The following is a 26912-nucleotide window of genomic DNA, read 5'->3' as shown; positions in this document are numbered from 1 at the left end:
TTTTACACGTGAACTTGCAAGATTTTAAGATTTTCATGAGATTTTCACATATGAAACGGCAAATTCGATTTTTTAGCTGTGTATCTAATTTGCAGTTTCACATGTAAACAAAGTAAATGTAAAAAACACTGTATAGCCTAAAAACATGGTTAAAACTATAATTTTTTGTTATCAGTAATTGCATCTATAGCGTAGTCTATGGATTTGAATGATTGCATTTGTCCACCCCATCCCTCAAATTTTTACAGAAGCTGTGGCAGGAAGAACACTGTTAATGTTTCAATTAACGATTGACGCACTAAACACCTTTTAATAGGATAAAAGTGTCTGCTAAATAATTAAAAATGTAAATATGGTGTAATCTTCTAGTGAGTGAGTTACATTTGTGCCATTAATATCAAGCAAAACTTCCGAAGTCGAGAATAAAATTGCAAACAAAAGAATATTAAAAGCGAAACATAAACAATAAAGTATTTACAGCAAAACAAAATATTGTAAGGCAATAGTTTTTAAATGCGAAAGCCAAAAAAAAAAAATTCAGTAAAAAAAAATAATGCAATTAAATAAAAATGCTATGGATATGTTACCCAGGCCTTTTCCCAGCAACATAGCACCCTGCATCCCACTGATGGTTTGCCTCTGAAGCTAAGCAGGGTTGGTCCTGGTCTGTCCCTAGACGAGAGACCAGATGTAGTTGGAAGAGGTGAAGTAATAGTGTGAAAAGAATGTCACATGGGAATTTTTTTCACAAGAGAAAATTGTGAAAAATTTACATTTGAAACTTAACACGTCTGTGAACCACATCTGTAATTTAACATTATTTTTTACAGTTGCAGTTGGAAGTTTACATACACCGTAGCCAAATATTTGTAAACTCAGTTTTAAACAAATTCCTGACATTTATCCTTGTAAAAATCCCATGTCTTAGATCAGTTAGGATCACCACAATAAGTTGGGTGAATTTTGTTCCATTTCTCCTGACAGAGCCAGAGTCAGGTTTGTAGGCCTCCTTGCTCGCACACGCTTTTTCAGTTCTGCCCACAAATTGTCTATAGGATTGAGGTCAGGACTTTGTGATGTCCACTCTAATACCTTGCCTTTGTTATCCTTAAGCCATTTTGCCACAACTTTGGAAGTATGCCTGGGGTCATTGTCCATTTGGAAGACCCATTTGCGACCAAGCTTTAACTTTTTGACTGATGTCTTGAGATGTTGCTTCAATATATCCACAATTTTCGTCCCTCATGATGCCATCTATTTTGTGAAGTACACCAGTCCCTCCTGCAGCAAAGCACACCCACAACATGATGCTGCCACCCCCGTGCTTCATGGTTGGGATGGTATTCTTCAGCTTGCAAGCCTCCCCCTTTTTCCTCCACACATAACGATGGTCATTATGACCAAACTGTTCTATTTTTGTTTCATCAGGCCAGAGGACATTTCTCCAAAAAGTATGATCTTTGTCCCCAAGTGCAGTTGAAAACCGTTGTCTTGGCTGATTTCTTTTGATTTTCCCATGATGTCAAGCAAAGAGGCACTGAGTTTGAAGATAGGCCTTGAAATACAGCCACATGTACACCTTCAATTGACTCAAATTATGTCAATTAGCCTATCAGAAGCTTCTAAATCCATTACATAATTTTCTGGAATTTTCCAAGCTGTTTAAAGGCACAGAGAACTTAGTGTATGTAAATTTCTGATCCACTGGAATTGTGGTACAGTGAATTATAAGTGAAACAATCTGTCTGTAAATAATTGTTGGAAAAATAACTTGTCATCCACTGAGTAATGTCCTAACCGACTTGCCAAAACAATAGTTTGTGCAGTGGTTGAAACCAAGTTTTAATGACTACAACCTAAGTGTATGTAAACCTCTGTTTTCAACTGTATCTTAGTGCTAAGCACTAACTAGCCTGCCAACAGTAAAGCATCCTGAGACCATTCATGTATGGGGTTGCTTCTCAGCCAAGGGAGTGGGCTCACTCACAATTTTGCCTAAGAACACAGCCATGAATAAAAAATGGTACCAACACATCCTCCGAGAGCAACTTCTCCCAACCATCCAGGAACAGTTTGGTGACAAGCAATGCCTTTTCCAACATGATGGAGCACCTTGCTATAAGACAAAAGTGATAACTAAGTGCCTCAGAGAACAAGACATCAATATTTTGGGTCCTTGGCCAGGAAACTCCCCAGACCTTAATCCCATTGAGAACATGTGGTCAATCCTCAAGAGGTGGTTGGACAAACAAAAACCCACATATTCTGACTAACTCAAAGCATTGATTATGCAAGAATGGGCTGCCATCAGTCAGGATGTGGCACAGAAGTTAATTGACAGCATGCCAGGGCGGATTGCAGAGGTCTTGAAAAAGAAGGGTCAACACTGCAAATATTGACTCTTTGCATCAACTTCATGTAATTGTCAATAAAAGCCTTTGATACTTATGAAATGCTTGTAATTATACTTCAGTATTCCATAGTGACATCTGACAAAAATATCTAAAGACACTGAAGCCGCAAACTTTGTGAAAATTAATATTTGTGTCATTCTCAAAACCTTTGGCCAAGACTGTACTGTACTATACTATACTATATCAATGCAATATATCATGGAGGACTACACTATTAATGGAGTGTATGGGTTGATTTATTACACTCAGGTAGGCTAAGTTAATTTTTTACATTATTTGAAATTCCATATGTGGAAACTTTGCTACTGCAACATGTCAACCCCACCTTTTACATGTGAGTAGAATAACACTATTTAACCCCTATATATGAACATGCATTTAATTCCACATGTAAAACTGTTAATTTGATTTTAAAATGTGGAGTTTTCTTATATTTAAAACTGCAAAGGGGATTTTCATATGTGAAGTGAACTTGCATCTCCACATGTGAAAGTGGAGTTTTCTAACATGGTAAACCGCAAATGTGACTTTTACATGTGATTTGTTTTTCACATGAGGTGAAAACATGTTATTCTCCTCACGTGAAAATATGGTTTCACATGTGAAGTTTTAGCTCAACATGTGAATATAGCCATTTAAATGCAATTTACACATGTGAATCAACAAATGTCACGTGTTTTTTTCATTAGGGTGTCTGTGCATGTGTACTCTACATAGAGTGCTTTCAGAAAGTATTCACACCCCTTGACTTTATCTGCATTTTATTGTGTTACAGCCTGAATTTAAACCTAAAGCACAATGCAAAATATACAAAATGATTTCCTCCATTTTGAATTCAGACTGTAACACAATAAAATGCGGAATAAGTCAAGTGGGTATGAATTCTTTCTGAAGTCTGTAGGTGTGTGCGTGTTGGTGTGTGTACATGCGTGCGATTGTCACATTTAAGTATGTTGTCTGTTCTCTGTTCTTATTGAGTTTGTCTATCGTTCTGCTGTTACTCAAGTGCCCTACGTCATTGTGGTTTCATGGAAGCCAGACTAATGCCTTATCTATGAGTGCAGCTGGTTTGCATATGGAGCACATGTGTGCCATCAGAATGAAAGGAGGCCAGGCCAAGGTGATGTGAACACTTTTTGCTGGCTGACGGAGCCAATCCGGAGAGCGTTGCCATGGCGACGAGAACAGGCCAACTGGGTGTAGGCTGATCTTGCTTTGCTGAGATAAGTGTGTTTCTCTCAAGGAAGACTCTGAGGTTGTTCACAACGACACCAATAAACACAGATACAGAGCACTCTGTACCTTGTCAATACCAGTGGGTGTCACAACTCAGGATTTCCTTGGTACAGATACTTTCCGAGACAAGCCAGAATCATGGATACCAATTCTCTCATTTGTACCCCTGTCTGGATAGAGCATAAAATGTGTTGCATCTACCAGTGCAATCATGGTTTGTCTGAATGATAATATTACCTCACATATGCTTGCAACAGAAAGGTCTGGATACTGTATCTTGTTGGGTTGTTTATGACATGATTTTGATAACCCCGTTACCCTTGCAGTAATGCGTCAGACCAGATCAGTTGCCAGTTAAGTGTTGATGGGCTATGGGAGCTCTGTTTTTCCACTGTCAGACTTTGCACCCGTGTCATCAGTAGTTTATGTTTCCATCTCCGAGGCCCCAAAAAAGCCCAAAAGTCTAGGGCCGTGGACATACCCTGACATGGGGCCAGACTGAGGGGATTGGGACTTTTCAGCCCATACAACTGATTCACTTGCCTTTTGCAAATTTCAATTATAAACACAATTATAACAATCGAGTGGGACATAAATGTAGGAAAACCACTTGGATTATAAATGCTGACGCATTGTATGAGATTAAGTAAAAAACCACTAGAAAATATCTTACTGATACAATTGACCTAGATATGAAAGAATACAGAACAAGCCTACACCACAAACAGAGACTTGCCTCTGATGTGTTGTGAGTGATGAGACTTTTCTCATAGTCAGAGACTATTAGCCCCTACAACAGCATGCAATTTTTTTCTTAGCAAGCTCTAGGCCTATATCAACTCGGTGGATTACACTGGCGAGGTCATAATCTTTCCTTTTCCGTTTTTGATTAGATTTCCCTCTTCCAGTGCAGATATTGCAGCAGTGTTTTTTTCTCTGCTGCTGCTGCTCAGTCAAGTGCACCAAGCTTTTATGACTAGACTGGAGAAAGCCACCATTATTGTCCTTACGACCCAAATTAACTGCCTCACATCTAGTCAACATCAAACATGCTTCATGTGACAAAGAAACGAGGCCGGTAATTCTACTGGCAGGCATGCTCGTCTTTCAGCCTCAAGTTGGAGATGTATCTGAAATCAGGACTTCGAAAACCATGTCAGGTATGGATGAGGATGTGTGATTTGTTGGTTTCCCATTCCCTCTTTCTCTTGTCTATGTAATGGAATCTATCATTCTTTATTGGGCAAACATTCCTGTGGTCTTCACTTGAAGTATCCCCTACTTTTCTCGCCCCTTTGTCGGATAGTTGTGTGCATTGAGTGATAGTAATTACCCTCACTGACAGGCACCACCCCCTAAAACAATCACAGAAAAGAGATGCCCCCATAAAAGTCAACCCATTGGCCCTTTGCACTTGAAACTGGCCCTGTTTAGTGTTTGTACTGAATAGAGCAGTCAGCAGAAAAAAACTGAACACAAGCTATTGACAATTGACTTGGAGGGAAAACACCAGGCTCATACCCCCCACCTGGCCGTCAATAAATCTATGTAATGTGCAGCTCTGGAGAAAACACAATGGGCAGCTCAGTGCAGGCCCGATTTAATCCCTGAGCACTGTGTTTGGAGGCTTGTGTTGAAAAGAGAGACCCGGGTTGGAGGGCGTCACAAACTACCAGGAACTTGCCAGGCCTTGTCAGGCCCTGACATTTGCCTCAAAAAGGGGGAAAGACATACGACTCAAGTGGGCCAGCTCCGCTGTATTCATCCATCCTCTGAGTCCAAACAGAGAGAGGTGGTCCTTTCTCTGGTGGGGGTCCCCCCCGGTTTTGCATGTCCCTTTCTCACAGCTCTCTGCCATCACCATGTTGCCATCATCAAAGAGCTTTAGCAGAGGGGACATGAAATGAATCAAATGCTGCTTTGAGGAAGTAGTTTATACCTCTTGGATTAGCGTTTGTTCGTTGAAGGGAATTTAATAGGGGTGAAACGGTTCACAAAACTCAGTTTGCTACGATACGGTACAGTGTTGTCACGGTTTGGTACGGTTTCGATACATCCACAAAATAAATGCCTGAGAAATATGTAATTTGTTTTTAGATTTTCCATTTATTATAATAGTTAATATGGGTATCTTGAATTCCCAAGAGGATATGGAAACAAAGGGACAACAAAAAACAGCAGTGCCTGCCTTATAACATTAAATAAAATAGTCATTTAAAACAGAACTTCAACAAGAGTGCATAGTCCACCAGCATATATCAAAATTAAGTCACATAGCAGTGTCTTAAACAAAATAGGACCACTTGAGACTGGTTACTTGAAAGAAAATATATATATATCAGATTTTCATACTTATTTTCCACCATAATTTGCAAATAAATTGTTTAAAAATCCTACCATGTGATTTTCTGGATTTTTTTCCCTCATTTTTCTGTCATAGTTGAAGTGTACCTATGATGAAAATTTACAGGCCTCTCTCATCTTCATGCTCTACAACATCCGCAGAGTACGACCCTGCCTCACACAGGAAGCGGCGCAGGTCCTAATCCAGGCACTTGTCATCTCCCGTCTGGATTACTGCAACTCGCTGTTGGCTGGGCTCCCTGCCTGTGCCATTAAACCCCTACAACTCATCCAGAACGCCGCAGCCCGTCTAGTGTTCAACCTTCCCAAGTTCTCTCACGTCACCCCGCTCCTCCGTTCTCTCCACTGGCTTCCAGTTGAAGCTCGCATCCGCTACAAGACCATGGTGCTTGCCTACGGAGCTGTGAGGGGAACGGCACCTCAGTACCTCCAGGCTCTGATCAGGCCCTACACCCAAATAAGGGCACTGCGTTCATCCACCTCTGGCCTGCTCGCCTCCCTACCACTGAGGAAGTACAGTTCCCGCTCAGCTCAGTCAAAACTGTTCGCTGCTCTGGCTCCCCAATGGTGGAACAAACTCCCTCACGACGCCAGGACAGCGGAGTCAATCACCACCTTCCGGAGACACCTGAAACCCCACCTCTTTAAGGAATACCTAGGATAGGATAAAGTAATCCTTCTCACCCCCCCTTAAAATATTTAGATGCACTATTGTAAAGTGGTTGTTCCACTGGATGTCATAAGGTGAATGCATCAATTTGTAAGTCGCTCTGGATAAGAGCGTCTGCTAAATGACTTAAATGTAAATGTAAATGTAATCTTTTTAAGTGGGAGAACTTGCACAATTGGTGGCTGACTAAATACTTTTTTGTCCCACTGTATATCGGACACTATTTTGACAATTACAATTATTACTTTATAATGAATTGTTATCACTTATTAATAAAATAATAAATGTCACATTAACAAAGTGAATTCCTTACTGTACCTGTTGTATATTTGTCACAATCTCTGCTGTGAGTTCATTGTAGACTCTCAGACGAGCAGCAGCATCCAGGTGCAGAAGGGTCTTGAACCGGGGGTCCAAAGCGGTGCTCTTGTGTAAGAAGTCTTGAACACCAGGGTCAGCATATCTAGGCTCCAGGTTAACTCTGATAGCAGTCTTGACATTCCTTACTGTGGGTTCATCTTCATCAGATGCCACTATTGATTTCAGGATCATTGTTTTCATAGGCAGGACCATGGATGCTGATGGAATAATCTGTGCATATCAGTGTTATGACTGTTTTGAGAGGTTTGCACACTTTGATAACTTCCTCTGTTAGTCTTATGTCATTTTCAGACAAAGTCACAATATCTTTGACATTCTTCCTCACAGCTTGATCCGTCAGTGTAGAAAACACCTCAACTGTCTGCTCAAGGTATCTCTCGACCATGTCATGGCTTGAATTCCATGTCATGGCTTGAATTTGAATCTAGTAGGGACATCTTGGATTAGTTTGTGGTTTGGCAGCTCCAGCATCTTCTGTTTTGTCTTGTAAACATGTGCAGCAGTTGTTATTTTATGAAAGAAGTATACCACCTTCCTGATCTTTGCTAGGAGGTGAGAGATTGGATTCACTGACATTGCATTTTTGAGATGCTAGATTAATAACGTGATCAAAGCATCCTATATGTTTCCCCAATCCAGCTAATGCAACTGCATTTACAATAAGCTAGCATTCTGTAGCTCTAGATGTCCAACTGTCTGTTGTTAGAGCAACAGACCACGTTTCTGACAACTCGCTCTCAAGTTGTTCTTTTGTTTTTTTGTATGTCTGGGCAAAATGTGTACGGGAAGGAATAGTGAAGCGTGGCATGACCACTTTTTCAACATGTTTCTGAAACCCGCATTCTCTACCACAGAGAAGGGTCTTATATCTGTCGCTATGAATTTTGCTATCGCTGTGTTGATTTCTTTAGCCCTACCGGAGTCGGCCTCATATTGTTGCCTGGAGGCTGTGTGTGGGGAGAAGTGGTTTCCGTAAATGTTTTTCGCCTCGTCCCACCGATTGGCACTTTGGGGTGATGTTGGCGCAAATAAGTAGTCATGTTGCTCACATTGCCACTCGAAAAGGCTATCGGCAATGAACAGAGCCTACATGTTGTAGAAGTTTTATCCACCACTCGTTGGCAATGCCTGTTATAGTTTACAGGGAAACCGAAATGTTCCCAGACGGCAGACCTGAATGGTACCTGAATGGTCTTCTAGTTCTGGCTCGCCAATGCTTGCCATATTGCTCCTTTGCATTTAGCTAACTGCTAATTCCTTCATAAGCTAATTGCTGCTACGAAGGTCTCAGCTCTGTTCTCGCTGGAGGATTATAACTAATGAGCGGAGCTGCATACGAGACGAAACAACTTTTTTTTTTCAAAGACAACTTTATTACTATGTGGATATTAATTCCCACGTTCATTTATACGCCATTTTTATATACGAATTAATGTATTGTTCGGTTCACAGTGCATACCGAACCGTGCACCATGGACCCTGTACCGAACGGTTCAATACGAATACACGTACCGTTTCATGGTACTATATTAACTGTGAGAAAGCATCATCATTGTCCTTGTAGAGCGCTAATGGTGACCGTTACCACAGTAGAGTATATGAAAGGATAAAAGTTCCCCTGTTCACTGAGCAATTGCCTTCCGCAGAACACAACATCCCATCTCAATACATGTATCATTGTTAAGACTGTAAAATGCACTATGAAAAACAACAACTAAAACAGGAGTACAACCATGCAGAAAAATGCTTGCGTCCTTATTGTTGTTGTTTTCTATGCAGGGGAAGAAGGGAGGGTTGGTTAAGTGGATGCACTATTTTGCATAGCTGCTTTCTCATGCCCCCTTATGAAACGTAGGATCTTAATTTGATCACTCTTTTGTTGCTGAGAATTTTCCTGCACAGCAAGAAATGCAAACTTGTAGTGAATTCAAGGTTTTTAAAAGGCTGACTCACCCTCTCTGTGAGCTGGGTACTGTAGGTGTTTGCTGTGTAAAGGCCTCCCCAATTTGAGCAGGTAAAGCCTCTGCAGAACACATTGCGATCCAAATCAATGCCAAAACAATGCAAGCATGGCAGATGTGGCACATCTCTCTAAATGTGTCCCAAATGGCACCCTAGTCCCTATATAGTGCACTTCTTTTGACCAGGTTCCTTAGGGCTCTGGTCAAACGTAGTGCACTATGTAGGAAGTAGGGTGCCATTTAACGCCATTTGGGATGAACATCAGTCACCTACACATGCATTGAGCAGCACACATGGGGAAACGTAACCTCGTAGAAGCCTGCCTGTGCCCACACACTTCAGAGGCCATTCCTCCACACTCCCTCTCCTATTGATACAGTAACTATGCCCCAGGCAACAGAGTCTCCATTGCAAGCTGTTTGGCAACAATATTGCCTTTTTCTCTTATCACGTTTGGATAAAGGATGCATTATATCTTGGTCTGCCATCATGAGACATCATATGTGAGAATTGTCCACAGGAGCTATTCAGAAGTGATTGCTAGTATTTGTCAACAAGATATCACTTTCAGGATTTGGTTTTCAACATAGCTCAAGATTGTCGCATTTTCATCTATTTGAGATTGCTGTGAATAATGCACTGGTTTATAAGGAATAATATGATATTTGATGATCACTCCACTACTTAAATCCATGTTACCTCATTTCTACCAGCATATCACATGTGCAACCAGAGGGTGAAAAAAACTAGACCAGCTTTACTCCACACAAAGAGACGCATACAAAGCTCTCCCTCACCTTCCATTTGTCAAATCTGACCATAATTCTATCCTCCTGATTCCTGCTTACAAGCAAAAACTAAAGCATGAAGTAACAGTGTCTCGCTCAATATGGAAGTGGTCAGATGACGCGGATGCTATGCTACAGGACTGTTTTGCTAGCATAGACTGGAATATGTTCCAGGATTCATTGAAGAGTATACCACATCAGTCACTGCCTTCATCAGAAGCCATGGATTACAGACAACATCCGCACCGAGCTAAAGGCTAGAGCTGCTGCTTTCAAGAAGCAGGGCACTAATCCGGACACTTATAAGAAATCCCGCTATGCCCTCAGATGAACCATCTGGGCTTGCAAACTATTATGGACTACAAAGGGAAACTAAGTCATGAGCTGCCCAGTGACGCGAGCCTACCAGATGAGCTAAATGCCTTTCATGCTCGCTTCGAGGCATGCAACACTGAAGCATGCATGTGAGCACTAGCTGTTCCGGGCGACTGTGTGATCACACTCTCTGTAGCCGATGTGAGCAAGATCTTTAAACAGGTCAGCATTCAGAAGGCTGCGGGGCCAGACGGATTACCAGGTGTACTCAGAGCATGCGCTTGCGCAGTGTCTCCACTGATATTTTCAACCTCTCCCTGACCGAGTCTGTAATACCTTCATGTTTCAAGCAGACCACCATAGTCTCTGTGCCCAAGAGAGCAAAGGTAACCTACCTAAATGACTCCCACCCCTTAGCACTAACACCAGTAACCATGAAGTGCTTTGAAAGGCTGGTCATGGCTTACATCAACATCATCAGCCCGGAAACCCTAGACGCACTCCAATTCGTTTACTGCCCCAACAGATGACGCAATCTCAATCACAATCTCCAAAGCACTTTCTCACCTGGACAAAAGGAACACCTATGTGAGAATGCTATTCATTGACAATACAGCTCAGCGTTCAACACCATAGTTCCCACAAAGCTCATCACTCAGTTATGGACCCTGGGACTAAACACCTCCCTCTGCAACTGGAACCTGGACTTCCTGATGGGCCACCCCCCAGGTGGTAAAGGTAGGCAACAACACATCTGCCATACTGATCCTCAACATGGGGCCCCTCAGGGGTGCATGCTTAGTCCCCTCCTGTACTCCCTGTTCACCGACGGCTGTGTGGCCAAGCACAACTCCAGCACCATCATTACGTTTGCTGAAGACAACAGTGACCTGATCACTGATAACGATGAGACAGCTTATAAGGAGGTCAGAGACCTGCCTGTGTGGTGCCAGGAAAACAACCTCTCCCTCAATGTCAACAAGACAAAGGAGCTGCTCGTAGACTTCAGGAAAATGATTGCTGATCAAGTAGTAGAGCGGGTCGAGAGTTTCAAATTCCTTGGTGTCCACATCACCAACAAATGATCATGGTCCAAACACACCAATACAGTTGTGAAGAGGGCATGACAACACCTTTACCCCCTCAGGAGATTGTAGCATTTTTTTGATGATCTAGGGACCAATACCAAAAATGTACAGCTATATCATCAAGAGCATCCTGACCGGTTGCATCACCGCCTGGTATGGCATCTGCTCAGCATCTAACCTGTAATGCACAACAGAGGGTAGTGCGTACGCCCAGTACATCACTGGGGCCAAGCTTCCTGCCATCCAGGACCTATATACTAGACGGTGTCAGTGGAAGGCCCAAAAAATTGTCAAAGACTCCAGTTACTCAAGTCAAAGACTCGAATCTCTGCAACCGCACGGGAAGTGGTACCGGAGAGCAATGTCTAGGTCCAAAAGGCTCCTTAACTGCTTCTACTCCCAAGCCATAAGACTGCTTAAACCTCTTAGGGATCCCTTAAGCTCGAATCCCGTTAGCGGGATAGATTTGACAACATCCAGTGAAATTGCAGAGTGCCGAATTCAAACTACAATATTATAAATATTTAGCTTTCATAAAATCACAAGTGTAATACATCAAAATAAAGCTTAACTTCTTGTTAATCCAGCCACTGTGTCAGATTTCAAAAAGGCTTTACGGCGAAAGCACACCATGCGATTATCTGAGGACAGCGCCCCACATATACAAACACATGAAAAACATATTTCAACCAGGCAGGTGTGACACGAAAGTCAGAAATAGCGATATAATAAATGCTTTACCTTTTGATCTTCTTCTGTTGGCACTCCAAAAGGTCCCAGTCACATCACAAATGGTCGTTTTATTCGATAATGTCCAACTTTATATTCATAAATACTCAGTTTAGCTGGCGCGCTTCAGTCAATAATCCACCCAGTTTCCCTCCATCAAAATGCATACAAAATTAATCCCAAACATTACTAATAAACTTTTCCAAACAAGTCAAACAACTTTTATAATCAAACCTTAGGGTACCTAATACGTAAATAAATGCTCAAATTTAAGACTGAGAGTCGTTATTGTCTTTACCGGAGAAAAATACCAAAGAACGCGCTCTCATTCACGCGCTTGGAAGCACTACAGCCAAAATGGGAACCACCTAGAAAAACTTCAATTTCTGGCTCATTTTTCCAAAAACCAGCCTGAAACTCTTTCTAAAGACTGTTGACATCTAGTGGAAGCCATATAGGAACTGAAATATGGGAGGACTTCGCCTTATTATAAAAGTGATAGGCTGATTTCTTTTTTTGGGGGGGGGTGGTTTGTCCTCTGGTTTTGCCTGCCATATCAGTTCTGTTATACTCACAGACATCTCTTTTTTTTAGCTTCTGGGCCTGAGTAACAGGCAGTTTACTTTGGGCACGCATTTCATCCGGATGTCAAAATACTGCCCCCCATCCCAAACAAGTTAACAATTAATCAAATGGCCACCCAGACTATTTACATTGACACCCTCCATTTTGTTTTTACACTGCTGCTACTCACCGTTTATTATCTTTAGTCACTTTACCCCTACCTACAGGTAGAAATTACCTTGACTAACCTGTACCCCCGCACATTGACTCGGTACCGGTACCCCCTCTATATAGCCGTGTTATTGTTATGTTATTCAATCAGACATTTTTATAAAGCCCTTCTTTCATCAGCTGATGTCACAAAGTGCTGCACAGAAACCCAGCCTAAAACCCCAAACAGCAAGCAATGTAGGTTTAGAAGCACGTGGCTAGTTAAAACTCCCTAGAAAGGCCGGAACCTAGGATGAAACCTAGAGCGGATCCAGGATATGAGGGGTGGCCAGTCCTCTTCTGGCTGTGCCGGGTGGAGGTTATAACAGAACATGGCCAAGATGTTGAAATGTTCATAGATGACCAGCAGGGTCAGATAATAATAATCACAGTGGTTGTAGAGGGTGCAACAGGTCAGCACCTCCGAAGTAAATGTCAGTTGGCTTTTCATAGCCGATCATTCAGGGTATCTCTACCACTCCTGCTGTCTCTAGAGAGTTGAAAATAGCAGGTCTGGGACAAGGTAGCAGGTCCGGTAAACAGGTCAGGGTTCCATAGCCGCAGGCAAAACTGTGGGGCAGCCGCATGACCAGGTGGACTGGGGACAGCAAGGAGTCATCAGGCCAGAGAGAGAGAGTCATCAGGCCAGAGCAAGAGAGAGAGTGAGAGACTTAAATTCACACAGGACACTGGATATGACAGGAGAAATACTCCAGCCATAACAGACTGACCCATAACAGACTGACCCTAGCCCCCCGATAAACTTTCACAAAACACTTCGAAATACTTTTGTAATGCAACTTTAGGTATCATTAAACGTTAATAAGCGATCAAATTGATCACGAGGCGAAGTATATTCTTTAGCTGTCCGTCTGGAAAAAATGTCCGGGTAATTCTCAACCAAAATATCCGGTCGGAGACCGGAGGAAATGCGTTGCCTTGCGTCTGTTTGACCAAGAAACAAAGCCTAGGCAAATGACAAGACTCTAGACAACGTGTGGAAGCTGTAGGTATTGCAACCTCAGCCCCATTAAATGTGGTTCACCTTTATCAATGGGTTCAAGTCACGCATGGATATATATTTCCATTTTCAGTGATCAGATTTTCCTGCGCTTTTCAATGAAACGCACGTTCTGTTATAGTCACAGCCGTGATTTAACCAGTTTTATAAACGTCTGAGTGTTTTCTATCCACACATACTAATCATATGCATATACTATATTCCTGGCATGAGTAACAGGGCGCTGAAATGTTGCGCGATTTTTAACAGAATGTTCGAAAAAGTAGGGGGTAGGATTAACAGGCTAACCTAGAAGTGACAAAATCATGAATACATTTTTCTGCATAATATTTGGGCAGAAAGTTTCTGATTTTTGCTATGTTACTTAGATGGAGAAAAGCTGTCCTTGAAAGAGTCTTGATATGTTCGTCAAAAGAGAGATCAGGGTCCAGAGTTTTTTTTTTTTAAATACATTTTTATTGAACCTTTATTTAAATAGGAAAGTCAGTTAAGAACAAATTCTTATTTTCAATCATGGCCTAGGAGCCTTGTCAGCTCGGGGATTTGATCTTGCAACCTTTCAGGTACTAGTCCACAGCTCTAACCACTAGGCTACCTGCCGAGTAACGCCGAGGTCCTTCACAGTTTTATTTGAGACGACTGTACAACTATTAAAATGTATTGTCAGATTCAACAGAAGATATTTTTGTTTATTGGTACCTAGAACTAGCATCTCTGTTTTGTCCGAGTTTAAAAGTAGAACATTTGCCACCATCCTCTTCCTTATGTCTGAAACACAGGCTTCCAGGGAGGGCAATTTTGGGGATTCACCATGTTTCATCGAACAGTACAGCTGTGTCGTCCGCATAGCAGTGAAAGTTAACATTGTGTTTCCGAATGCCATCTCCAAGAGGTAAAATATATAGTGAAAACAATAGTGGTCCTACAACAGAGCATTGAGGAACTTTACAGTTGATTTGTCAGAGGACAAACCATCTACAGAGACAAACTGATATCTGATATCTTTCCAACAGATAAGATCTAAACCAGGCCAGAACTTGTCCATGTAGACCAATTTGGGTTTCCAATCTCTCCAAAAGAATGTGGTGATCGATGGTATCAAAAGCAGCACTAAGGTCTAGGAGCACGAGGACAGATGCAGAGCCTCAGTCTGATGCCATTTAAAGGTAATTTACCACCTTCACAAGTGCAGTCTCAGTGCAATGATGGGGTCTAAAACCAGACTGAAGCGTTTCGTATACAGTTTTGTATACATTGTTTGTCTTCAGAAAGGCAGTTATTGTGTTTTTATATAATTTTACTTTAGTTTATTGAGTAAATACTTTCTTTACTCTATTTCTTGAACTGCATTGTTGGTTAAGGGCTCGTAAGTAAGCATTTCACGGTAAGTGTCATGTTTTGTCATTTATTATCATGTCTTGTCCCTGTGCTTCCCATTCTATTCGTTTCCCTCTGCTGGTCTTATTAGGTTCTTTCCCTCTTTCTAGCCCTCTCTCTCCCCCTCCCTCTCTCACTCTCTCGCTCTCTCTTCTCTCTATCGTTCCGTTCCTGCTCCCAGCTGTTCCTATTCCCCTAATCATCATTTAGTCTTCCCACACCTGTTCCCGATCCTTTTCCCTGATTAGAGTCCCTATTTCTCTCCTTGTTTCCCGTACCTGCCCTGTCGGATCCTCATTTATAATTCACCGTGCTGTGTCTATGTTTTGCCCTGTCGTGTCGTGTTTCCCTCAGATGCTGCGTGGTGAGCAGGTGTCTGAGTCTGCTAGGTTCAAGTGCCTTCCCGAGGCAACCTGCAGTTCTCGATCAAGTCTCCAGTCTGTTCTCGTCTTTACGTGTAGTATTATGCTTTTTGTTTTGTAAAGTTTATTCTGGATTAAATACTCTGTTTTCGCCAAGTCGCTTTTGGGTCCTCATTCACCAGCATGACAGAAGGATCCGACCAAGGAATGGACCCAGCGACTACAGACGCTCGTAACACTGCCGTCGAGATCCAAGGAGCCATGCTCGGCAGACACGAGCAGGAATTGTCTGCTGCTCGCCATGCCGTGGAGAGCCTGGCCGCTCAGGTTTCCGACCTCTCTGGACAGTTCCAGAGTCTTCGTCTCGTGCCACCTGTTACTTCCTGGCCTGCCGAGCCTCCAGAACCTAGGGTTAATAACCCACCTTGCTACTCCGGGCAGCCCACTGAGTGACGCTCCTTTCTCACCCAGTGTGAGATTGTGTTCTCTCTCCAACCCAACACATACTCTAGAGAGAGAGCTCGGGTTGCTTACGTCATTTCACTCCTTACTGGCCGGGCCCGAGAGTGGGGCACAGCTATCTGGGAGGCAAGGGCTGATTGTTCTAACAATTACCAGAACTTTAAAGAGGAGATGATTCGGGTTTTTGACCGTTCAGTTTTTGGTGGGGAGGCTTCTAGGGTCCTGGCTTCCCTATGCCAAGGTGATCGATCCATAACGGATTACTCTATAGAGTTTCGTACTCTTGCTGCCTCTAGTGACTGGAACGAGCCGGCGCTGCTCGCTCGTTTTCTGGAGGGACTCCACACAGTGGTCAAAGATGAGATTCTCTCTCGGGAGGTTCCTTCCAGTGTGGACTCTTTGATTGCTCTCGCCATCCGCATAGAACGACGGGTAGATCTTCGTCACCAGGCTCGTGGAAGAGAGCTCGCATCAACGGTGTTTCCCTGCTCCGCATCGCAACCATCTCCCTCCTCTGGCTCTGAGACTGAGCCCATGCAGCTGGGAGGGATTCGCATCTCGACTAAGGAGAGGGAACGGAGGATCACCAACCGCCTGTGCCTCTATTGCGGATTTGATGGACATTTTGTTAATTCATGTCCAGTAAGAGGCCAGAGCCCATCAGTAAGCGGAGGGCTACTGGTGAGCGCTACTACTCAGGTCTCTTCATCTAGATCTTGTACTACTATGTCGGTCCATCTACGCTGGACCGGTTCGGGTGCTACATGCAGTGCCTTGATTGACTCTGGGGCTGAGGGTTGTTTCATGGACGAAGCATGGGTTCGGAAACATAACATTCCTTTCAGACAGTTAGACAAGCCTACGCCCATGTTTGCCTTAGATGGTAGTCATCTTCCCAGTATCAGATTTGAGACACTACCTTTAACTCTCACAGTATCTGGTAACCACAGTGAGACTATTTCTTTTTTGATTTTTCGTTCACCTTTCACACCTGTTGTTTTGGGTCATCCCTGGCTAGTATGTCATAATCCTTCTATTAATTGGTCTTGTAATTCTATCCTATCCTGGAACGTATCTTGTCATGTGAAGTGCTTAATGTCTGCCATCCCTCCCATTTCTTCTGTCCCCACTTCTCAGGAGGAACCTGGCGATTTGACAGGAGTGCCGGAGGAATATCATGATCTGCGCACGGTCTTCAGTCGGTCCCGAGCCAACTCCCTTCCTCCTCACCGGTCGTATGATTGTAGTATTGATCTCCTTCCGGGGACCACTCCTCCTCGGGGTAGACTATACTCTCTGTCGGCTCCCGAACGTAAGGCTCTCGAGGATTATTTATCTGTGTCTCTTGACGCCGGTACCATAGTGCCTTCTTCCTCTCCGGCCGGGGCGGGGTTCTTTTTGTTAAGAAGAAGGACGGTACTCTGCGCCCCTGCGTGGATTATCGAGGGCTGAATGACATAACGGTTAAGAATCGTTATCCGCTTCCCCTTATGTCATCAGCCTTCGAGATTCTGCAGGGAGCCAGGTGCTTTACTAAGTTGGACCTTCGTAACGCTTACCATCTCGTGCGCATCAGAGAGGGGGACGAGTGGAAAACGGCGTTTAACACTCCGTTAGGGCATTTTGAGTACCGGGTTCTGCCGTTTGGTCTCGCCAATGCGCCAGCTGTTTTTCAGGCATTAGTTAATGATGTTCTGAGAGACATGCTGAACATCTTTGTTTTTGTCTATCTTGACGATATCCTGATTTTTTCACCGTCACTCGAGATTCATGTTCAGCACGTTCGACGTGTTCTACAGCGCCTTTTAGAGAATTGTCTCTACGTAAAGGCTGAGAAGTGCTCTTTTCATGTCTCCTCCGTTACTTTTCTCGGTTCCGTTATTTCCGCTGAAGGCATTCAGATGGATTCCGCTAAGGTCCAAGCTGTCAGTGATTGGCCCGTTCCAAGGTCACGTGTCGAGTTGCAGCGCTTTTTAGGTTTCGCTAATTTCTATCGGCGTTTCATTCGTAATTTCGGTCAAGTTGCTGCCCCTCTCACAGCTCTTACTTCTGTCAAGACGTGTTTTAAGTGGTCCGGTTCCGCCCAGGGAGCTTTTGATCTTCTAAAAGAACGTTTTACGTCCGCTCCTATCCTCGTTACTCCTGACGTCACTAGACAATTCATTGTCGAGGTTGACGCTTCAGAGGTAGGCGTGGGAGCCATTCTATCCCAGCGCTTCCAGTCTGACGATAAGGTTCATCCTTGCGCTTATTTTTCTCATCGCCTGTCGCCATCTGAGCGCAACTATGATGTGGGTAACCGTGAACTGCTCGCCATCCGCTTAGCCCTAGGCGAATGGCGACAGTGGTTGGAGGGGCGACCGTTCCTTTTGTCGTTTGGACAGACCATAAGAACCTTGAGTACATCCGTTCTGCCAAACGACTTAATGCCCGTCAAGCTCGTTGGGCGTTGTTTTTCGCTCGTTTCGAGTTTGTGATTTCTTACCGTCCGGGTAGCAAGAACACCAAGCCTGATGCCTTATCCCGTCTGTTTAGTTCTTCTGTGGCTTCTACTGATCCCGAGGGGATTCTTCCTTATGGGCGTGTTGTCGGGTTGACAGTCTGGGGAATTGAAAGACAGGTTAAGCAAGCACTCACGCACACTGCGTCGCCGCGCGCTTGTCCTAGTAACCTCCTTTTCGTTCCTGTTTCCACTCGTCTGGCTGTTCTTCAGTGGGCTCACTCTGCCAAGTTAGCTGGTCATCCCGGTGTTCGAGGCACTCTTGCGTCTATTCGCCAGCGATTTTGGTGGCCGACTCAGGAGCGTGACACGCGCCGTTTCGTGGCTGCTTGTTCGGACTGCGCGCAGACTAAGTCGGGTAACTCTCCTCCTGCCGGTCGTCTCAGACCGCTCCCCATTCCTTCTCGACCATGGTCTCACATCGCCCTAGACTTCATTACCGGTCTGCCTTTGTCTGCGGGGAAGACTGTGATTCTTACGGTTGTCGATAGGTTCTCTAAGGCGGCACATTTCATTCCCCTCGCTAAACTTCCTTCCGCTAAGGAGACGGCACAAATCATTATCGAGAATGTGTTCAGAATTCATGGCCTCCCGTTAGACGCCGTTTCAGACAGAGGCCCGCAATTCACGTCACAGTTTTGGAGGGAGTTCTGTCGTTTGATTGGTGCGTCCGTCAGTCTCTCTTCCGGGTTTCATCCCCAGTCTAACGGTCAAGCAGAGAGGGCCAATCAGACGATTGGTCGCATACTACGCAGCCTTTCTTTCAGAAACCCTGCGTCTTGGGCAGAACAGCTCCCCTGGGCAGAATACGCTCACAACTCGCTTCCTTCGTCTGCTACCGGGTTATCTCCGTTTCAGAGTAGTCTGGGTTACCAGCCTCCTCTATTCTCTTCCCAGCTTGCCGAGTCCAGCGTTCCCTCCGCTCAAGCGTTTGTCCAACGTTGTGAGCGCACCTGGAGGAGGGTGAGGTCTGCACTTTGCCGCTACAGGGCACAGACTGTGAGAGCCGCCAATAAACGCAGGATTAAGAGTCCTAGGTATTGTTGCGGCCAGAGAGTGTGGCTTTCCACTCGCAACCTTCCTCTTACGACAGCTTCTCGTAAGTTGACTCCGCGGTTCATTGGTCCGTTTCGTGTCTCCCAGGTCGTCAATCCTGTCGCTGTGCGACTGCTTCTTCCGCGACATCTTCGTCGCGTCCATCCTGTCTTCCATGTCTCCTGTGTTAAGCCTTTTCTTCGCACCCCGTTCGTCTTCCCTCCCCCCTCCCGTCCTTGTCGAGAGCGCACCTATTTACAAGGTACATAAGATCATGGACATGCGTTCTCGGGGACGGGGTCACCAATACTTAGTGGATTGGGAGGGTTACGGTCCTGAGGAGAGGAGTTGGGTTCCGTCTCGGGACGTGCTGGACCGTTCACTCATTGATGATTTCCTCCGTTGCCGCCAGGATTCCTCCTCGAGTGCGCCAGGAGGCGCTCGGTGAGTGGGGGGTACTGTCATGTTTTGTCATTTATTATCATGTCTTGTCCCTGTGCTTCCCATTCTATTCGTTTCCCTCTGCTGGTCTTATTAGGTTCTTTCCCTCTTTCTAGCCCTCTCTCTCCCCCTCCCTCTCTCACTCTCTCGCTCTCTCTTCTCTCTATCGTTCCGTTCCTGCTCCCAGCTGTTCCTATTCCCCTAATCATCATTTAGTCTTCCCACACCTGTTCCCGATCCTTTTCCCTGATTAGAGTCCCTATTTCTCTCCTTGTTTCCCGTACCTGCCCTGTCGGATCCTCATTTATAATTCACCGTGCTGTGTCTATGTTTTGCCCTGTCGTGTCGTGTTTCCCTCAGATGCTGCGTGGTGAGCAGGTGTCTGAGTCTGCTAGGTTCAAGTGCCTTCCCGAGGCAACCTGCAGTTCTCGATCAAGTCTCCAGTCTGTTCTCGTCTTTACGTGTAGTATTATGCTTTTTGTTTTGTAAAGTTTATTCTGGATTAAATACTCTGTTTTCGCCAAGTCGCTTTTGGGTCCTCATTCACCAGCATGACAGTAAGGTCTACAGCTGTTGTATTTGGCATATGTAACAAATACGTTTTTATTTTATTATAGTTTTTGTGGATTATGGCCATAATTCCTCCTGTCTCTCTGGAATGTTATAATATTTTAAAACCAACAATGTAATTTAGCCGATGCGATGGCTGTCCTCTATTTGGGGAGGGTGGATGGCCACGAAGGAAAATTGGAGCACCAGACACTTGATCCCCATATTGATTGATCCTAAGCAGAAAGAGAATCCCAAAGACAAATGTTACAGAACACCACCTCCATGTCTCCTGTGAGATCCCATTGGTTATCTGGAACCAGCATCTCTACTGCATGCTCTTCAGTTGCTACTAGACACAGATGTTGGGTCCATTTTGTATTTCCCCCACTAATGGTTAAGGTTAGGATTGGTTTCCATTGTACCAACTGATATTCTCACCATGGCATGTGAAATGACTTAAAATGAGTTGTACTTTGCAATCATAACTGTGCATAATGTATGCTATATGTTGTGATTAGTAGAGGTTTCTACAGTACTGTATATCAAAATAATAGCATATTTTGCTCAGTGCATATATACGACCTGATGTCTTTTGCTTGTCTCTGTTATCTCGAACTCTGAGTTATTTCAATGGGATCCGTATTTGATCAGATGATCAATGGTGAATTCCCATTGAGAGAACAGGCTATGTTGTGTATTTAGGGTCTTCTGAGTTGCTTTCCTAAACCAATACTACAAAATTGGACTATAAAAAGCTGTATATATTTAAATCGCTTAATATTCTTTGCTGGTTTACTCTCAAAAGCTATAAATATCACAAAATAATAGGAATACCCCAAATCTGAGAATATTTAGCAATTTGTTATATAATCACATTTCTATTTTGTCTTCTAGGTCAGAGCTTGGGATGGATAACCCCAAAGTGACAGAAATGATTCCTATTCTTGTCTGAGGTAAGACTTCTGTTATTTAGAAAAGTGTATGCCATTTATAGATATGGTCCTACGAAACATAACTTTTAAGTTATTAACTCAGACTGGAAGGCTATGCTATGGGTATCTACTACCATGCTAGCAGATACGCATAGACTTGTAGCCATTACGCTAACGCAAAACTACCTCTAACTTCCTTCATACTGGACACAGAGACATACAAGTGGTATCCACAAGTTCATCTGATAGATAAAGGGCCTCCTTGCCAAAATCCAGAAGTATCCATTTAAAGGGGAAATCTGCAGTTGTTACATTTTTACACTCCCCAGCAAGAAAACCAAATAATGTTGCTCTAACAGAAGGAGGAACTAAGTCACTGACCACAACCAAAACGAAACAGGTGGGGTTTTAGGATGGGTTCTGAAAGACACTCATGAGGGTGTCCACTGAAAGTTGACTAGCAACAACAACTAGAACCCACCATGAGAGACCACTAAATTTTCCCAAGAAGAGGCAAACAAAATAAAACCCACACCATACTTAAAAACAGGACGCAAACCAAAATGATCGAGAAAAGCGATTTGTTTGTCTTGAAATCAAATAGTGAGAGCCAACTTAGTGAGAGCCAACTTCCTGTGAAGTTAAATCACACTGCAGCACACCGTGCTGGCTGCCGCAGAATTCTATGGCAGGTTATTTAAGTGTCAGCCATTGTTGCCATTAATGCTAGTTAGTGCTAGTTTGACCACCAGTGGGCATCTTTGAGAAGCATTTGACAATCTTTAATATTGGCTGTACTAGATCATTTAACCTTTTTTGTAAGAACGTAGTGTATGGGATTGATTTGAAGAAATTTTGCTAAATTAATTTTATTATTATTATGTTGTTTCTATTCCAAGAAAAACGAAACCCTCAGGGTTTCCATTAGGAAAATATGGCGCTGTACAACGTGACCGGTCGGGAGTAGGCTACAGCACTAAGAGCAAAATAATCCTAACATTTACACACCCTAATTGTAGTCTAACCAATACCCAAACGGAGATTAAGTGAAAATAAAAATGTCATTGATTTATCAAGACCAGTCCCCATGCTTGTCTCAGAGCAGCGTGAAATGGTGCTGAAATAGTTGACCACACGCAGGTAGGGTATTGTTTGTTGGGGGGAATTTTCACACCTACAATAGTCTGAATGTTAAACTAATCGTTGGATAATAGATTGGCTATCGGAACTCATTAACACGTTACTTTGTGTGTTTCGATATTTTCTCTCACACACTTGCTGTCTTGACCTCTGAATGCTCAGCAATAAAAATCCAACTGACATTTTCTCTTAAGGTGCTGACCTGTTGCACCTTCTATAACCACTGTTTATATTACTTGACCCTGCTGGTCATCACTTTTACATTGTATTCAAATTCCAGCGAGACTATTCAAGCCATCGACTTGGTTGAAGATGATGGGCGAGCGGCAAATGCAGTCTGGAATCTGCTGGCATCACAGCACAACATCGACATCGCTGTCAGAAGACAGTTGAAGAAACTTGAGTGGACTTATGGAAGGGCTCTGTAAGACATATTACATATATACAGTTGAAGTCGAAAGTTTACATACACTTCGGTTGGAGTCATTAAAACGTTTTTCAACCACTCCACACATTTCTTGTTAACAAACTCTAGTTTTGTCAAGTCGGTTAGGACATCTACTTTGTGCATGACGCAAGTAATTTTTCCAACAATTGTTTACAAAACGATTATTCCACTGGGACAGAAGTTTACATACATTAAGTTGACTGTGCCTTTAAACAGCTTGGAAAGTTCCAGAAAATTGATTTAGAAGCTTCTGATAGGCTAATTGACATAATTTGAGTCAATTGGAGGTGTAGATGTATTTCAAGGCCTACCTTCAAACTCAGTACCTCTTTGCTTGACATCATGGGAAAATCAAAGAAATCAGCCAAGACCTCAGAAACAAATGGTAGACCTCCACAAGTCTAGTTCATCCTTGGGAGCAAAAGACAAATAAATGTGTTTTAGTTACATTTGCATAAAATGAGATGAGGATTGGGTAGCAGTCCACCATCTCATCTATGTTGCCTGGGCCGAATGCAGCCTTAAGTTAAGATCATTCTTCTCCAAGAGCTGATCCTCAGATCCTCTGTCCGGGTGTTTATTCCTCAATCCTAAATATGTTATTACCGTATAGGACAATTCAGGATAAGTCAGACGCTTTTCTCTTAATACAATACTTCGATAAAATTGCTACAATAGGACTATTGAATAAAACTATCCATGCAACATTTCTTACTGACTCCAGTTTGACTACAGTGTCTAACATGACCTTTATCTATGATATGCAGGTTTAGAGAACCAACATACTACAGAGGGGAAATCTATGACCTGCATCCGTATCAGTGCCCTGCTCCCCTGACTTCTTGGCACTACTTTTCCTCTTTTCCTCCTTGGATAGAATATAATAGAATTAGATTCCAGATCACAAATAATAGACATGTTACATCAGGTCAATGCAGCTAAGTGTTACTAGTCTAGTAGTTGCCCTGTCACTCCTGCCATTTTACCTTTCCTATCTTCTTGGGCTCCTTCTTGAGCTGGGCCACTGGTTCTTCCTCAACAACCTCCCTCCCCTCCCTCTGGGGATCATCATCATCTCTCTGTACTACCTGAAGGACATAGGAATTTCATGTCAATGTCAGATTAGATTATTGCAAAGGACATCATAGAGCTACAGCCATATCAGAGCTAAACTGGTGATTGACATAATAGAGAGAATTATACATTTGTTTTGCAATAGCCTATGTTATTAATGACGTTTTCCTTAGTTACATTCCCAAATATTTTGTGTCATTTAACCTACCTTTTCTTCATCCATACAGTATTTTTTATATCTCGAAAAACTTGTCCTTGTCTGTGTTGTTTTCACTCATGTTGAGTTTATAAACACCATGGGACCACGCAGCCGTCATACCCCTCAGGAAGGAGATGCGTTCTGTCTCCTCGAGATGAACGTACTTTGGTGCGAAAAGTACAAATCAATCCCAGAACAACAGCAAAGGACCTTGTGAAGATGCTGGAGGAAACAGGTACAAAAGTATCTATATCCACAGTAAAACAAGTCCTATATCTACATAACCTGAAGGGCCGCTCAGCAAGGAAGAATCCACTGCTCCACAACCGCCAGACTACGGTTTGCAACTGCACATGGGGACAAAGATGGTACTTTTTGGAGAAATGTCCTCTGGTCTGATGAAACAAAAATAGAACTGTTTGGCCATAATGACCATCGTTATGTTTGGAGGAAGAAGGGGGTGGCTTGCAAGCCAAAGAACACCATCGAAACCATGAAGCACAGAGGTGGCAGAATCATGTTGTGGGAGTGCTTTGCTGCAGGAGGGACTGGTGCACTTCACAAAATAAATAGCATCATGAGGGACGCAAAATTATGTGGATATATTGAAGCAACGTCTCAAGACATCAGTCAGGAAGTTAAAGCTTGGTCGCAAATGGGTCTTCCAAATGGACAATGACCCCAAGCATACTTCGAAAGTTGTGTCAAAATGGCTTAAAGACAACAAAGTCAAGGTATTGGAGTGGCCACCACAAAGCCCTGACCTCAATCCTATATAAAAATTGTGGGCAGAACTGAAAGCGTGTGCGAGCAAACCTGACTCAGTTACACAAGCTCTGTCAGGAGGAATGGAACAAAATTCACCCAACTTATTGTGGGAAGCGTGTGGAAGGCTACCCGAAATGTTTGACCCAAGTTAAACAATTTAAAGGAAATGCTACTAAATACTAATTGAGTGTATGTAAACTTCTGACCCACTGGGAAAGTGATGAAATAAATAAAAGCTGAAATAAATCACTCTTCTATTATTCTGACATTTCACATTCTTAAAATAAAGTGATGATCCTAACTGACCGAAGACAGGAAATTCTTACTCTGATTAAATGTCAGGATTTGTGAAATACTGAGTTAAATGTATTTGCCTAAGGTGTATGTAAACTTCCTACTTCAACTGTATTTATATGTTCAGTATATATTCTTATTCCATTCCTTTTGTAGAAAAGGCCCATGGAGTTGGTGGAGTAATCCTTTAATTCATTGCCATTTACTCAGCTGGGCCAGGGGCGCTTTAATTAGGTCAGGTGGAAATGTCCGACAGATCTCAACTCCGTAAAAGCTCACCTTGTCAATGCAACGGGTCATCTACTGGAGTGATTCGACAACTGTATTGACCTGGCTCAAGTCGGAGTCCTGCAGGTATAAGGTGTTTGTCGGAACTCGCATCGCGGAAATCCAAGACCTAACAGAAGTCCAGGACTGGAGGTATGTTGATAGCATAAACAATCCTGCTGATGACATTACTAGAAGTAAAACCCTTCAGGAATTGGCTAAACCCCATCACTGGAGCTTGGGACCACCATTCTTGTCCCAACCAGATAACGAGTGGCCGACAGCCCCCAGGCGTGCGGCCCCTCCGCAACCAACTGAAGCTCATGAGTTAAGGAAGTCTGCCCAATGCTACAGCATTTCTACGGAACCAACAACGGCTCTCCCTGACCTAACACAATCCCAAACACTGACGGATCTGATCGCCGCCACAGACCAGACCTCACATGGTGTGGCTTCTATACCCACCCCCCTCGCGGCAGAGACACTACTCCTCCAGCAAGCACAAGCAGTTAGCTTCCCTGAGGAGTTAAAACCTCTGAAAGCCGGTAGGGAAGTGACTAAGGACAGCCGTCTTCTCTCTCTTGCCCCAGAATATGATCCAATCCTTGGAGTGATCAGAGTCGGAGGGAGGCTGCGCCAATCAGAGCTTTTGGACCCAGATGCTATCCACCCAATTATCCTTGACTCCAGACACCCTCTTACCAGGCTCCTCATCAAGAGTTATGATGAGCAGCTTCTCCACACAGGGCCAGAGAGGGTCTATGGGGCGATGAGGCAGAAGTACTGGATAATTGGACGACGAGGAGCCATTCGTAAGCAACAATACGCCTGCGTAGAATGTCAGAGATGGCGGGCCGGAGCTACGGTGCCCAAAATGGCAGATTTACCCCCTTCTCGCTTGTGCCTCCTTAAACCACCCAGGTCAACAGGAGTAGATTGCTTTGGCCCCTTGATGATCAAGTTAGGTCGTCGTGTGGAAAAGCGCTGGGGCATTCTATTCAAGTGTTTGACAACCAGATGTGTCCACCTGGACCTACTGGAGAGTTTGGATACGGAAGCCTTCCTCATGGCCCTACGGCGGTTTATCTCCCGATGGGGGAAACCCTACGAGATCCTGGCTGACAGAGGTACGAACTTCAAGGCAGGAGAAGCCAGGTTGGAGGAAGCCTTCCAAGCCATGGAACCCAGCCTCCAGGATCAGCTGATTGACCAACAAATCTCATTCAAATTTAACCCTCCAGGCGCTCCTCATTTTGGAGGAACATGGGAGTGAGAGATCAAATCTGTAAAGATGGCCTTACGAGTCATCCTGGGGGACC

General features: G+C 43.7%; 1 protein-coding gene across 7 annotated transcripts in view; it reads left to right on the top strand.

The window, feature by feature from the left end:
• LOC124033992 (dematin-like) overlaps window positions 1-26912 on the top strand; it is a 92996-nt gene that overhangs the window by 21321 nt on the left and 44763 nt on the right. For 3 of the 7 annotated variants that reach the window (XM_046346569.1, XM_046346570.1, XM_046346564.1), the window contains exon 2: window positions 21366-21424. The exons of 1 other annotated variant lie outside the window; for it this stretch is intronic. The gene's annotated coding sequence lies outside the window, so the exon portion shown is untranslated. Of the gene's footprint in view, window positions 1-14852; window positions 14909-21365; window positions 21425-22823; window positions 22968-26912 lie in introns of those variants that run through there. 3 more of the 7 variants (XM_046346567.1, XM_046346566.1, XM_046346565.1) reach the window with 3 other exon arrangements.

This window comes from Oncorhynchus gorbuscha, linkage group LG04, assembly GCF_021184085.1.
Source record: "Oncorhynchus gorbuscha isolate QuinsamMale2020 ecotype Even-year linkage group LG04, OgorEven_v1.0, whole genome shotgun sequence".
Classification (NCBI taxonomy): domain Eukaryota; kingdom Metazoa; phylum Chordata; class Actinopteri; order Salmoniformes; family Salmonidae; genus Oncorhynchus; species Oncorhynchus gorbuscha.
This window is presented reverse-complemented; position numbering and strand designations above follow the sequence as displayed.